Raw genomic sequence first — 12,018 nt, 5'->3', positions numbered from 1 at the left:
TAAAAATGTATATTCCTTCCATTGGTACAGATTGCAACATGTATTAATGAGATTTTCTACTGTATTAAAGTATCAATTTACCAGAACCTAAACTCCTGTGGTACAAGTTCTTTAATAATTTCCTAAACCAATGTGAATATATGCTAATGAAGCAATCCTTGGTTTTAAAAGTAAATATACTTTCTGTAATTAAATCACTTAAATATAAGTATTGAAATCCAATTTTCAGGTTAAGAACTATAATGTGGAGTCATCTTAAAGTACAATACCTTTTGTAGGTGAGGCAAAGGATGTATTTCCCCTCTTTCTTTAACCTAAAGGTAATTATTTTCATATGTTTCATTAAATTTGAATAATGCTTATCATAGGTGACTTCAGTATCTAAGGCACTTTAGTTGGTGAATGTGTTGTAAAATATCATTTCCATTAGTAGTATTTCATTACGTTAGAATCAAAAGTTCTCAAAAGCAGTTTCCTCAAGTGACTGAATGATACATATGTCAAGGATATTAAAAAATCAGATTCATATCTGTAATACAAGTATCATGTAGTTATATTTTTAATATACTTCGGCTTTTAGATTAGATAACCTGAAATTAATATTCTTTCCTATTCACATTTAATTTGGAAAGATGATGAACAGGCTTAGATCCAGGAAATACTGTAGTATAGATGATTCCATCTTTAATTTCCCTTTAACCCATTTGACCTTTTCTTTTGTATTCCATACTCCCTGTGCCTTCTGTTCTGAACACACTGTAGTGAGAACTCACTAGTGTATCAGCCTAACATCCAGTTTGTGGTGTACTAACAACCTCCCTTGACCCCCAATAAATCTTAACTGACGCATTCTTCTTTTATGTCCCATGATGGCAGCTATTAATCTGATAAAGAAAAGCAGTGTGTTACAGAGACAGGGACACTGAATTTGAAGTCAAAGCACCTAGATTCAAATCTTTGCTCTCACACTTATTATTTATATGACAGTGAGGAAGTCATATAATCTTTCTGCTCCCCAGTTTCCTTAAGTATAAAGTTAGCAAGTTAGACAGTAACCTTTGAGGTGATTTCATTGTATAATCTTCTAAAAATTAAATGTCTTCCTTCTCCCATATAATAAAAACACATTTTTTATGTAAAATTTTTAAAATATAGATTACCCATGTGCAGTTATGCAAAACATATTCATAATAGTCATGTTGTAAAGGAAAACATAGACAAAAAAAACCTTCAAGAAAAATAAAGTAAAATAAAAATAAATAGTATGCCTCAATCTGTATTCAGACACAATCAGTTCTTTCTCTGGGGATGGATGCAATTTTCATGATAAGTCCTTCAGAGTTGTCTTGACTTGCTGTATTGCTGAGAACAGTTAAGTCATTCATAGCTGATCATCTTACAATATTGCTATTACTTTGTAGGCAGTACATTTCACTTTGCACCAGCCCATGCAAACCTTTCCAGGTTTTTCTAAGAGCATCCAGCTCATCATTTGTTATAGTACAATTGTATTCCATCATAATAACATGCTATGATGCCCAACTGATGGGAATTCTCTCAATTTCCAAGTCTTTACCCCTAGAAAAGGGCTGCAATAAATATTTTTGTACATATATATTCTTTTCTCTTTTTCATCTCTCTCCTTTGGGATACATACCTCATAGCAGCATTGCTAGTTCAAAAGGTATGCATGGTTTTATAGCCCTTTGGGCATAGTTCCAAATTGCTCTACAAAATGGTTGAATCAGTTCACAACTCTGCCAACAATGCATCAGTGTCTCATTTTTCCCACATCCCCTATAACATTTGTCATTTACCTTTTCTGTCCTTTTATACCATCTAATAGATGTGAGGAAGTCTTTCAGAATTATTTTAATTTGCATTTCTCCAATCACTAGTGAGTTAGAATTTTTTTTATATGGCTATAGCTAGCTTTAATTACTTCATTTGAAAATTGATTACATCTTCTTTTTATAAATTTGACTCTGTTCTCTACGTATTTGAGAAATGAGGCCTTTATCAGAGAAACTTGCTGCTAATTTTTTTTTCACAGCTACTCTTGCAAAGTATTTTCCCCTCCATCCTATTCCCCTCATCCCTGTTTTCTCTATTCTCTCTCTCCTTTCACCCTATCCTTCCTCAAAAGTGTTTTCCTTTTGACCACCCCCTCCCCCAATCTGCCCTAGCTTTATCACCCCCCTCCCTTCTCTTATGCCCTTCCCCTCCTACTTTCCTGTGGGGTAAAACAAATTTCTATACCCAGTTGTGTTTATATGTTAATCTCTCTTTGAGCCAATTCTGGTGAGAGCAAGATTTACTCATTCCCTTTCACCTCCCCTTCTTCCCCTCCACTGCTGTAAAAGCTTTTTCTTGCCTCTTTTATGTGAGATAATTTACCCCATTCTATCTCTACCTTTCTCTTTCTCCAAGTACAATCCTCTTTCACTCCTTCTTTCTATTTTTTTAGATATAATCCCTTCATATTCAACTCACACCTGTGCCCTCTGTCTATATATGCTCCTTCTAACGACCCTAATAATGAGAAAGGTCTTATGAGTTACAAATATCTTCTTCCTATGTAGGAATGTAAACAGATTAACCTTATTAAGTCCATTATGATTTCCCTTTCCTGTTCATGCTTCTCGAGTCTGGTATTTGAAAGTCAAATTTTCTTTTCAGCTGTGGTCTATTCATCAAGAATGCTCAAAAATCTTCAATCTCATTGAAGGTAGGGGTCTGTTTCCAGTGTGGAAAATATACTGTCCCAAGTTTCAGGGTTTTATGCAGCTGTTTTCAGAGATACATCTAGGGACCTGTGAATTTTCAGTTCTTCCAAGGTGGTCTGACCGAGGGCAAGGTGTTTACTCCTTTCCTGGCCTGTACTCTGGTCTATGAGTAATCACAAGCACTCTTTTCTGACTTGGAATTATGAGGATTTCTCTCCAGTGCCACTACAAGCTCCACCATGCCAGCGCTCCTCTTTGCCCCAGGAATGCCACCCAGAACTGTGACCCAGATCCAAGCACAGGCAAAGCAAGAGAATCCTGCACCAGCAAAGAGATCCCTGCAATCTCCCTCTGTTTAGCCACTCAATTTCCCCTCTGGCTGTGGGCTGAGAGCTCTGGAAGCAGCTGCTGTTCTGGGGCTGTGCCAGGACTGCGGCTGAGACTGGGACCAAGCTTCTCTCTCACCTTGGTCACAGACTTTTCCTACTGACCTTCTAAGTTGTCTTTGGGGTTTGTGAGTTTAGAAGTCCACCACAGCTGCTGGTGATTCATTCCCCTCTCCAGGATTGCTGAGGCCTGGTCTTTGCCTGAACACCCATGCGGAACTGTGCTCCTTTCCCAGCCTGGCACAATAGACCTTTCCAGTCAACCAGCCAGGTTGTCTTGGGCTGAAAATTTGGTTCACTTTGTCTTTTTTGTGGGTTCTGCTGCTCTAGAATTTGTTTAGAGCCATTTTTACAGGTATTTGGATGGGTCTGGGGGAAAGCTCAAATAAGTCACTGCTTTTACCCTGACAACTTGTCTTTGCCCTTCCAAATCACTATTACTGCAATACAGAAATCAAAAGAGCTCTGAGCAAATTAGTTAAGATAGCAAAAGGTTGGAACAAGTGTTAGAAGTGATTCACAAATAGAAGCATATTAATATATTCTTGGTGGGGTTGTGAATTGTCTAACCCATTTGGAATTACATTAATTTGGTGATTAAATCTCCAAACTTCTTAACCTGGAGATCTTACTGCTAGGCAGTGATATTATAAGCTGATATATGTGAAATTATTTTGAACAGGGTATAAAGTACTATCCAAATGTAAGCTGGTATTAGTACCATCAGTGTTACCCCTGCTAAGAAATACCATGTAAAAATTCTTAGAAGGATAAATATCACATAGAGAGAGTAATTCAATGTGATCAAGGTTACTTCCATTTAATTGCTTCAAATCAAACAAGTAAAATATGAGGGCTAGATGTGGAATTAGAAGACTTGAGTTGGTTCCTGGGTTTCCCACAAATTACCTGTTTGAGTATTGACAATTCATTTAGCCCCTTTTGGACTCAGTTTCCTTATTCATTTAAAAAAAATTGGCTTAGATGACTAAGTTCTTTTCCAGTTCTAAAGCTTCCAATTTTCACAACAACCACAAGTAAAGGAATTAAGTAACAATTACATCTGTGTAAGAGATTTTTTCCAGACACTTAGAGAGTAGATATTCATTAAGGACATCTCTCACTTTTCTGCCCATAGTAGAGTAGATAGAAAGGAGATGACTGGTTGGTTCTTCAGATGAGATTTGAAGCCAGGTCTAGTTGCTGGAGCCAACTACACACACACACACACACACACACACACACACACACACACACACACACACACACATGTGTATACATGTATCATGTGTGTATAAGCATGATACACACGTATCACATGTGCACATATGCATTTGTATGCACATGTGTGTATACAAGTACATGTGTGCATGCATATGTGTTTATGTATGTGCATGTATTTATGTGTATGGATGTATGGATGTATACATATACACACACATGCATGTGTGTGTATCCAGAAGAAATATAAGGTAAATTTTTGGAAGAGAAAAGGCATAATTTAGGAAGAAATATATGAGTTTTCAGCAGTTAAGCATCGGTCAAGGTAGAGAGGCTAGAGACAAAAAAAAGAATCACAAAATAAGTGTTTCAGAAACAAGTGAGAAAAAATTTAAGCTGGTGGTATTTTGGTAATGTTATATAAATAATAATTAGCATTGAATTCAGCCTTGCAGGAAGGACAAGTGAGGTGGGATCCCTAAATCATGTTTTCCAGTGTATTAAAGAGTCAACCCCCAAAACTATTTATTTACTCCAAAAATCTACTTGCAATATAGTATGACAAATGTGTAAAGGGGAGGGGGGGAAGTCATGTATCTTTATAGATCCAGACTTAAACTTTTGAAATATGACATTATTTAATGAAGTTCAGTAACATTTTCCTATTCCTTGGGTTGTATGTCTGATTTATATGGAAGATACAACTATTGGGCTTTTTCATCCCTCCTTTAGGTTTTTAAAGGTTAATTCTGGGAATGCTGCAATGCAAGCAGTGCCAGAGACCTCTGGGTACAGAGCCAAGCTAGAGTAATAGTTTAGGTTGGCTTCTTTACTAGAGAGTTGATTAACATGATGCTCAAACAGCTAATTGAAAGTAAGATTCAGTCATCTGAGCTTTTTTTTAACATGCTGAAATACACTTTAGTTATTTTTTTCACCTGATTGAATAGTTGAAGTGCTAAGCCACTTTTCATGAGCTAATAAGAAGACTAGAGGTAGTGTGAAAAAACGTAAAGGTGGTTTCAAATTACTGGTCATCTTCCTTAGAGTTGGACATGAGCTAATAAGAATTATGCTGTGTTTATAAGCATGAAAGTTTATAAGTTATGCTGCTCTAAATTTTATCCAAATAATCTTGGAGATTGCAATAATTTCTTTATATTATAATAATAATAATAATAATAATAATAATTCACATTTATATAACATTTAGAAGTTTTTAAAGCAAATATCTCCATTTTACAATTGAGGAGACTGAGATTTGGAGTCAGGTCTTTGAGACTTCAGGTCCAGCTCTTTAACTATTGTGTTACTTAGCTTAACCATCAAGGGCAAGCAGATTTCAGCAGGAGGAGGAACATTCAGAAATCAGTCAATATTTGCTGAATATCTACTTTTGATCAATTAACTTAACCAATAACTACTGAGTGACAACTATATTATAATATTGTAAACTCCTCAAGAGTGGGGACTATATTTTTTTATATATTTGAAGGGCCCTCAGAAGTTATCTAGCCCAATCCATGTTGAAAAGGATTCCTCTTTTCACCGTTGCCTAAAGTATGCACCAATGCTCTATTTGAAGAATTCCAATAGAAAAGAATCAGCTAAGTAACACAATAGTTAAAGAGCTGGACCTGAAGTTTCAAAGACCTGACTCCAAATCCTACATCAAACACTTAAAAGTTGCCAGTTCCTGACCAAACCACTTAACTGCTGTCTTTCTCAGTCTCCTCAGTTGTAAAATGGAGACAATAATAGCACCTCCCTCCCTAGATTTTGCAAGAATAAAATGAGATAGCATTTGTTAAGCACTTGGCACAGTGCCTGGCATGCAGTAGGCACTTAATAAATACTATCTATTCATTCATCTATCTATCTATCATCTATGGTTATCATCTGAAGACCAGTTTAACTAATTTAATTTAATTTATTAACTTCCAACTATGAATTCAGTTATAAGAATACAAAAGCAAGCATGAGGATCAAGTTGAAGCAGTGATTGTAAAGTACTTAGCACAGTGCCTGGAATATAATAAACACTACATAAATGTGTGCTATTTTTCTTATTCATCACAGTAATAATTATTGTTATATAAAATTCACTGCTTATAAGGACTTGCAAACCACTAGATAGACATACTATATGCATGTATATATATATATATATATATATATACACACACACACACACACGCACACACACACATATACATATATATGTGTGCATATTATATACACACATTCATACATATACATACATATATATGTGTGTGTATATACATATATGTGTGTGTGTGTGTGTGTGTAATGGGAAGATGAGAAATACCTCATGGAGATGAATCCTGTGCTGAACTTTGAAGAAAGATAAAGATTCTGAAAGGCCAACATGAAAAGGACATTCATTCCCATCAAGGAGGTTTCGCATATATGGAAGTCAAAGATGGAATATCAAATTTAGAAGAGGGTTAGGAGCTCAGCATCGCTCAAATTTAGGAGGCATAGAGTTCTGTGAAATAAGACTACAGAGGTGAGTAAAACCAGCTCTGTAAAGCTTTAAAAATGAGACTGAGGAATTTATATTTAATTCTAGAGGCAAATAGAGAACCCCTGAAAGTTTATCTGAAGGGAAATGACTCATTGAGAAAACTGACGTGGTTGGGCTATTCAAAGTTTCATAACAGGCTCTGTTCATTCATGGTTAAAATTACTATCCTGGGAGAAACCAGGCTCTAAAAGAGGAAATTTTCTGGGCTGAGAAAAAAAGACTAAGGCTATTTTACTTTCACTAACTAACCTTGAGGTCACATAGGCAGATGTCTAGTGTTGGACTTGTAATAAAAAAGACCTGAGTTCAATGCCTGGCTCAGATCTTTGCTTGCTATTTGACCCTATGAAAATCCCTTCACCACTCAGCCACCATTTTGCCATTTATAAAATGGAGATAAGGTTGTTGTGAGGATCAAATGAGAAAGTAATATATGTAAATCACTGTGGAAACCTTCAACCAGTATGCAAATGTTATATGTTGTTGTTGTTATCATTAATATAATCCTACAGAATTAGCAAATAAAGTTGAGAAAAGGTCATTCTAGATGTACAGGCTGCTATGAGCAAATACTCAGCATTGGGAAGGAGCTAAGGAAATTATTAGTCAAGCAATTTTGGCAGAAAACAAGGGAATGTAGGGTAAACTTTTAGAGGTAAACTGGATTCACATTAAGGAGAGTCTTGAATGTTAGGCAAAGGTGTTTGGATTTTATTTGTTAGCTGAAAATTGATTTTTCTAGTTCCACATCTCTTAAATAGATCCCTCTTCTCCACTGACATAGGGAATATGGACCTTAATGCAGGTCCATATCACCTATGGATCATTGCAACAACCATTCACCCAAATCTCCCCTGCCCCACTCATTTGACCTGCTTGTATCAAGTCTTCCTCTTCACTAATTGATTTTCTTTTCAGTGACTAAACTGATTTTCCAAGAAAACAGATTTGATTCTATCTCCTCCCTTTTTAATAAATGCTTCTGGATCTATTTTACTCTCCGATCCAATACAAATAACTTTATTTGATATTTATAGTGTTTCATCTTCTACCGCTAACTAATCTTGTCAGATTTACTATATACTTTTATCTTTCACACGCTCTAAAGTCCAATCAAATTGACCTACTTGCTCTTCCTCAGATGGAATTTCATCTTAAATTTGGGGCTTTCATGAAAGCCTCACTGGGGAACATCTCCAGTGATCCTGATCTACGTCTTGCCACTGGACACAGATGGCTCCGGAGGAAAAAGTGAAGCTGGAGACATTGCACGTTTCTCTCTCACTTAAACCCAGTCACCTTTCTGATGTCACGTTCCTCTTTGAGAACAAAGGACAAATAAAAACAACAACCTCCCTCACTTGAATTCACTCCTTTCTCACTTCTGTCTTGCCCACTGCCTGGCACATAGTAAGCATTCAACAAACATTTGACAATTAGTTGATCAGAATACCTCACATTTCAAATCTTATCCTACGTGCCTCCTCTTATAGATCTTTTTCTTGATAAACTATGAAATATATTTTTATTTTTTTATTTTTATTTATTTTCTTAAAGCAAACATTTCCATAGCGTAATATAGTTTTAAAAAGGTGATTGCACATGAAGCTACAAAACTATTATGTACACCTTGCTATTTCTTTTAAATATATAACGTTATCATGTAAATTTCTTTTCCCCTCCCCCTAGAGATGGCTGCCATTGGACACAGATATGTAAAATCGTTCTATATATACTCCTATTTATCAGTTACTTCTTGGATGCAGATAGCATGTTCCTTCACATGTCCTTTATAGTTAATTTGAGTATTTATAATAGTCAAAATGTCTTATTTACAAAAAAGTTATTAATCACTGTATACAATGTTCTCTTGATTTTGCAAGATCATTGATTCCAGTAGCTAAAACCCTCCCCACAGCCCATGAAATGACTTTGTATTTGCTTTTGTATTTACTTATCCATGTACATATTATTTGCTTGCAAATGAATTTAAGCTCTGTATGGATGGGTACTGTATCATTTTCTGTCTTCAAAATGGCATACTGCAGCGCCTCGCCGGACTTGTGCGGAGAGGTGGAGTCGCACGGCTCCCGCGCCCCCTTCTCCCGGGGGCCGGCGAGAGGCGTCAATGAGGCCGCTGAGGCTTGACTCTATGGTGTGGACAAAGCGGAGGAGTACGACGACCCCATCGGCACCAGCAGAGGTACAAAAATAAAGGATAAGAAAACTTATTTTCTAAAACGACTGTTCAATCAAGTATAATATTTTGATGCTTTGCGTTCCCACTATGCCAGCAGCGACCGTAGATCATAGCCAAAGAATTTGTGAAGTTTGGGCTTGCAACCTGGTTGACGAGATGAAGAAAATTCGTCAAGTTACAGGGAAGTGTAATTATGTTGCCATGGACACCGAGTTTCCAGGTGTGGTTGCAAGACCCAGGGGAGAATTCAGAAGTAATGCCGACTCTCAGTACCAACTGTTGAGGTGTAATGTCGACTTGCTAAAGATAATCAGCTCGGATTAACGTGTATGAATGAGCAAGGAGAGAACCCTCCAGGAACTTCAAGTTTAATTTAACGGAAGACAAGTATGCCCAGGACTCCAGGCCTACAGGAAGTGGCTGAGCAGCTGGAGTTGGAGCAGATAGGACCACAGCACCAGGCAGGATCCGATTCGTTACTGACGAGAAGGGCCTTTTTCAAAATGAGAGAAATGTTCTTTGAAGATCACATCGATGATGCCAAGTGTTGTGGGCACTTGTACGGCCTTGGTTCGGGCTCCTCCTATGTGCAGAATGGTACGGGAAATGCGTATGAAGAGGAGGCCAGCAAGCAGTCATGACATGAAATGGATGGACAACAGGCCGTGGTGTTTGGGGCTACACATGTGCTTGTATACAGGTTTTCTCTCCAGTTAAATCCCTTGGACAGTAGACAACAAGGCTTTTTCTTTTTTTACCCTGCCTTCTCAAACCGTTTTCTCTTTTGTCTTTCAGTACTAATTGTGACCATTCCTTCCGCATATCCTGATAAGTAGAAGAGTCTTCAGGTTAAATTTGGCTGTATAATTAATCCATCTGTTAGCAAGCATGTGTGGCCAAGGGGAGCATCCGTATCATATCTGGTTGGTCTTAGTTTGTGCCCCACCCCTCTTCCCCCCATTCCCAGATTAACAAGCACTGACTGTAACTTATTGCCCTGTGTCATGTCTGTCCCTTCCAGTATGCACGAGTTTCAGCTATTTGAGATTGTGGACCATCAGTTTTGCACTTTAGAGAGCGACTCAGACCCAGCGTTTTAGCAGAAGTTTGGGTTTTCCTTGCTGTCAGCCTGAAAGTTGATCATTTGCCAGTTTTACACAGCACGCTCTTGTTTTGGACCCACGGAACAGAGTCTGTTTACTGTGCTGCACATTGTTGACTCTGCAAAGCTCTCCCGAAAGGGAAGGAGGGGCTCCTGAAGACTTGAGCCCCCGCTCCCGCCAGGTCCGCTGGGTTTGGGATTGGTCTCTGAATGGGCTTTGGCCCTGAAGAATACTTGACTGCAGCTTGCCGCCTGCGGTGCCGGAGCTGCCGGCACCTCCGTGGCGCGGCCACGCCTTTGCCTCGGTCTGCTTCCTCCCTCGCTTTTATCCCCCTCGCCCTCCCCCGTGATAGTTGTATTTACCGAGCCCTTCTTTTGGCCACTCCACAAGTCAGTAAGTCCAAAGAGAGCAAGTCACCTTAGGTATGTCTAATACCAAATTACATTAGAAGAGACATCATGCTTTTGTAGTTGCTACAAAGACAAAAACGATGAAGATTTGTTGTAAAACAACAGAACGACAAGACAAGTGAGAGTGAATAATAAAGTCAACGGAGGAGTGTAATGCTTGTTTATTTTGTGTGTATATCTTTGCAATATATTTTCTATATATTGACATTATAACTGTTAAATACTTCCTTAGCCACGTAGACAGGAGCATGTGAGCAGGCCAGAGCATGTGAAGGAAGACTGGGTAATGGGTAGCTTAAACGCTGCTCAGAGATGAGGCTGGACGGCAAGTCAGGGTATGTGTGTGTGACCTGCACTTAACTCAGTCGTATTAGCTGTTTGCCAGATCGGCGTGTTCCCTTGTACTTTAACATTCTTTTCTCGTTGAGTTACAACGCTGTCGCCGGGTGGTCCTTCTTCAGAAAAGTTACTTGCAAAACAGAAGGCATTATTTGTTTTTAAAGCTTTTGTAAATAAAGGCTTCGAAAATGTTTTCTTACCAAAAAAAAAAAAGGCATACTGGTGTCCCTGGTACCTACAATTCTTGACAGTGTGCACTAAAAAAGAAAAAAAAATACTTGCGATTTGTTGATAGAGTAGGGGAGCCATTGAAGTTTTGTTTTGTTTTGTTTTGTTTTTAGTAGACAAGAGATGTGCTCGAAACATTTATTAAGAAATTCAAGGAAGGAGTAATCAAAAGCAAACACTTTTGAGGAGGGACAGGGTCAGAGGGAAGTAAAATAAACAGGGGGCAGGATAAGATGGAAGGAAATATAGCTAGTCTTTCACAATATGATTATTATGGAAGTGTTTTGCTTAACTGCACGTGTAAACAATATCAAATTTCTTGCCTTCTCAATGAGGGTGGGTGGGGAGGGAGGAAGGGAGAGAATTTGGAAGTCAAAGTTTTAAAAATGAATGTTAAAAATTGTTTTTACATGCGACTGGGAAATAAGATATACAGGCAAAGTGGTATAGAAATCTATCCTGCCCTACAGGAAAGTAGAAGGGGAAGGGGATAAGAGAAGATAAAATCTGGAACCTAAAATCCTGTGGCAGTGAATATTGAAAACTAATATGTCTAGATCTCAAAATCATCTAGAAAGTAGAAATAACATGCAGAACTAAGATTTGAGGTCATGTGAATGGGTCATATTTTTGAGATTGACTGTAGAAAATAAAGAGGCTATAGGAAAATGACTTTTGGAATGCCAACTTTTAGAGAACTAGAAAATACAATAAACTAGCAGAAGAGATGGAAGTGAAAATAGAGTTTGTAGAGGGAGAATTTGATGACTAGGGGAGATTATTATCATAGAACCAAGAAATAAGAGAGCATCAAGAAAAAAGAGCTGATCAAAGGCACCAGATGCAGCAGTGAATGG

At 37.8% G+C, this 12,018-nt stretch overlaps 1 pseudogene across 1 annotated transcript; it reads left to right on the top strand.

The window, feature by feature from the left end:
- The first annotated feature begins 9,153 nt into the window (after nt 1–9,153).
- On the top strand, nt 9,154–10,756 carry LOC110212391 (CCR4-NOT transcription complex subunit 7 pseudogene; annotated as a pseudogene). Its single transcript, XR_013484383.1, has 2 exons — nt 9,154–10,004; nt 10,103–10,756. The product of XR_013484383.1 is annotated as a CCR4-NOT transcription complex subunit 7 pseudogene (transcript).
- The last annotated feature ends 1,262 nt before the right edge of the window (nt 10,757–12,018 follow it).

Source organism: Phascolarctos cinereus, unplaced genomic scaffold (genome assembly GCF_003287225.1).
Source record: "Phascolarctos cinereus isolate Bilbo 61053 unplaced genomic scaffold, phaCin_HiC Scaffold_2;HRSCAF=192, whole genome shotgun sequence".
In the NCBI taxonomy this organism is placed as follows: Eukaryota; Metazoa; Chordata; class Mammalia; order Diprotodontia; family Phascolarctidae; genus Phascolarctos; species Phascolarctos cinereus.
The sequence above is the reverse complement of the archived record's forward strand: the minus strand, read 5'-3'. Positions and strand labels throughout refer to the sequence as shown.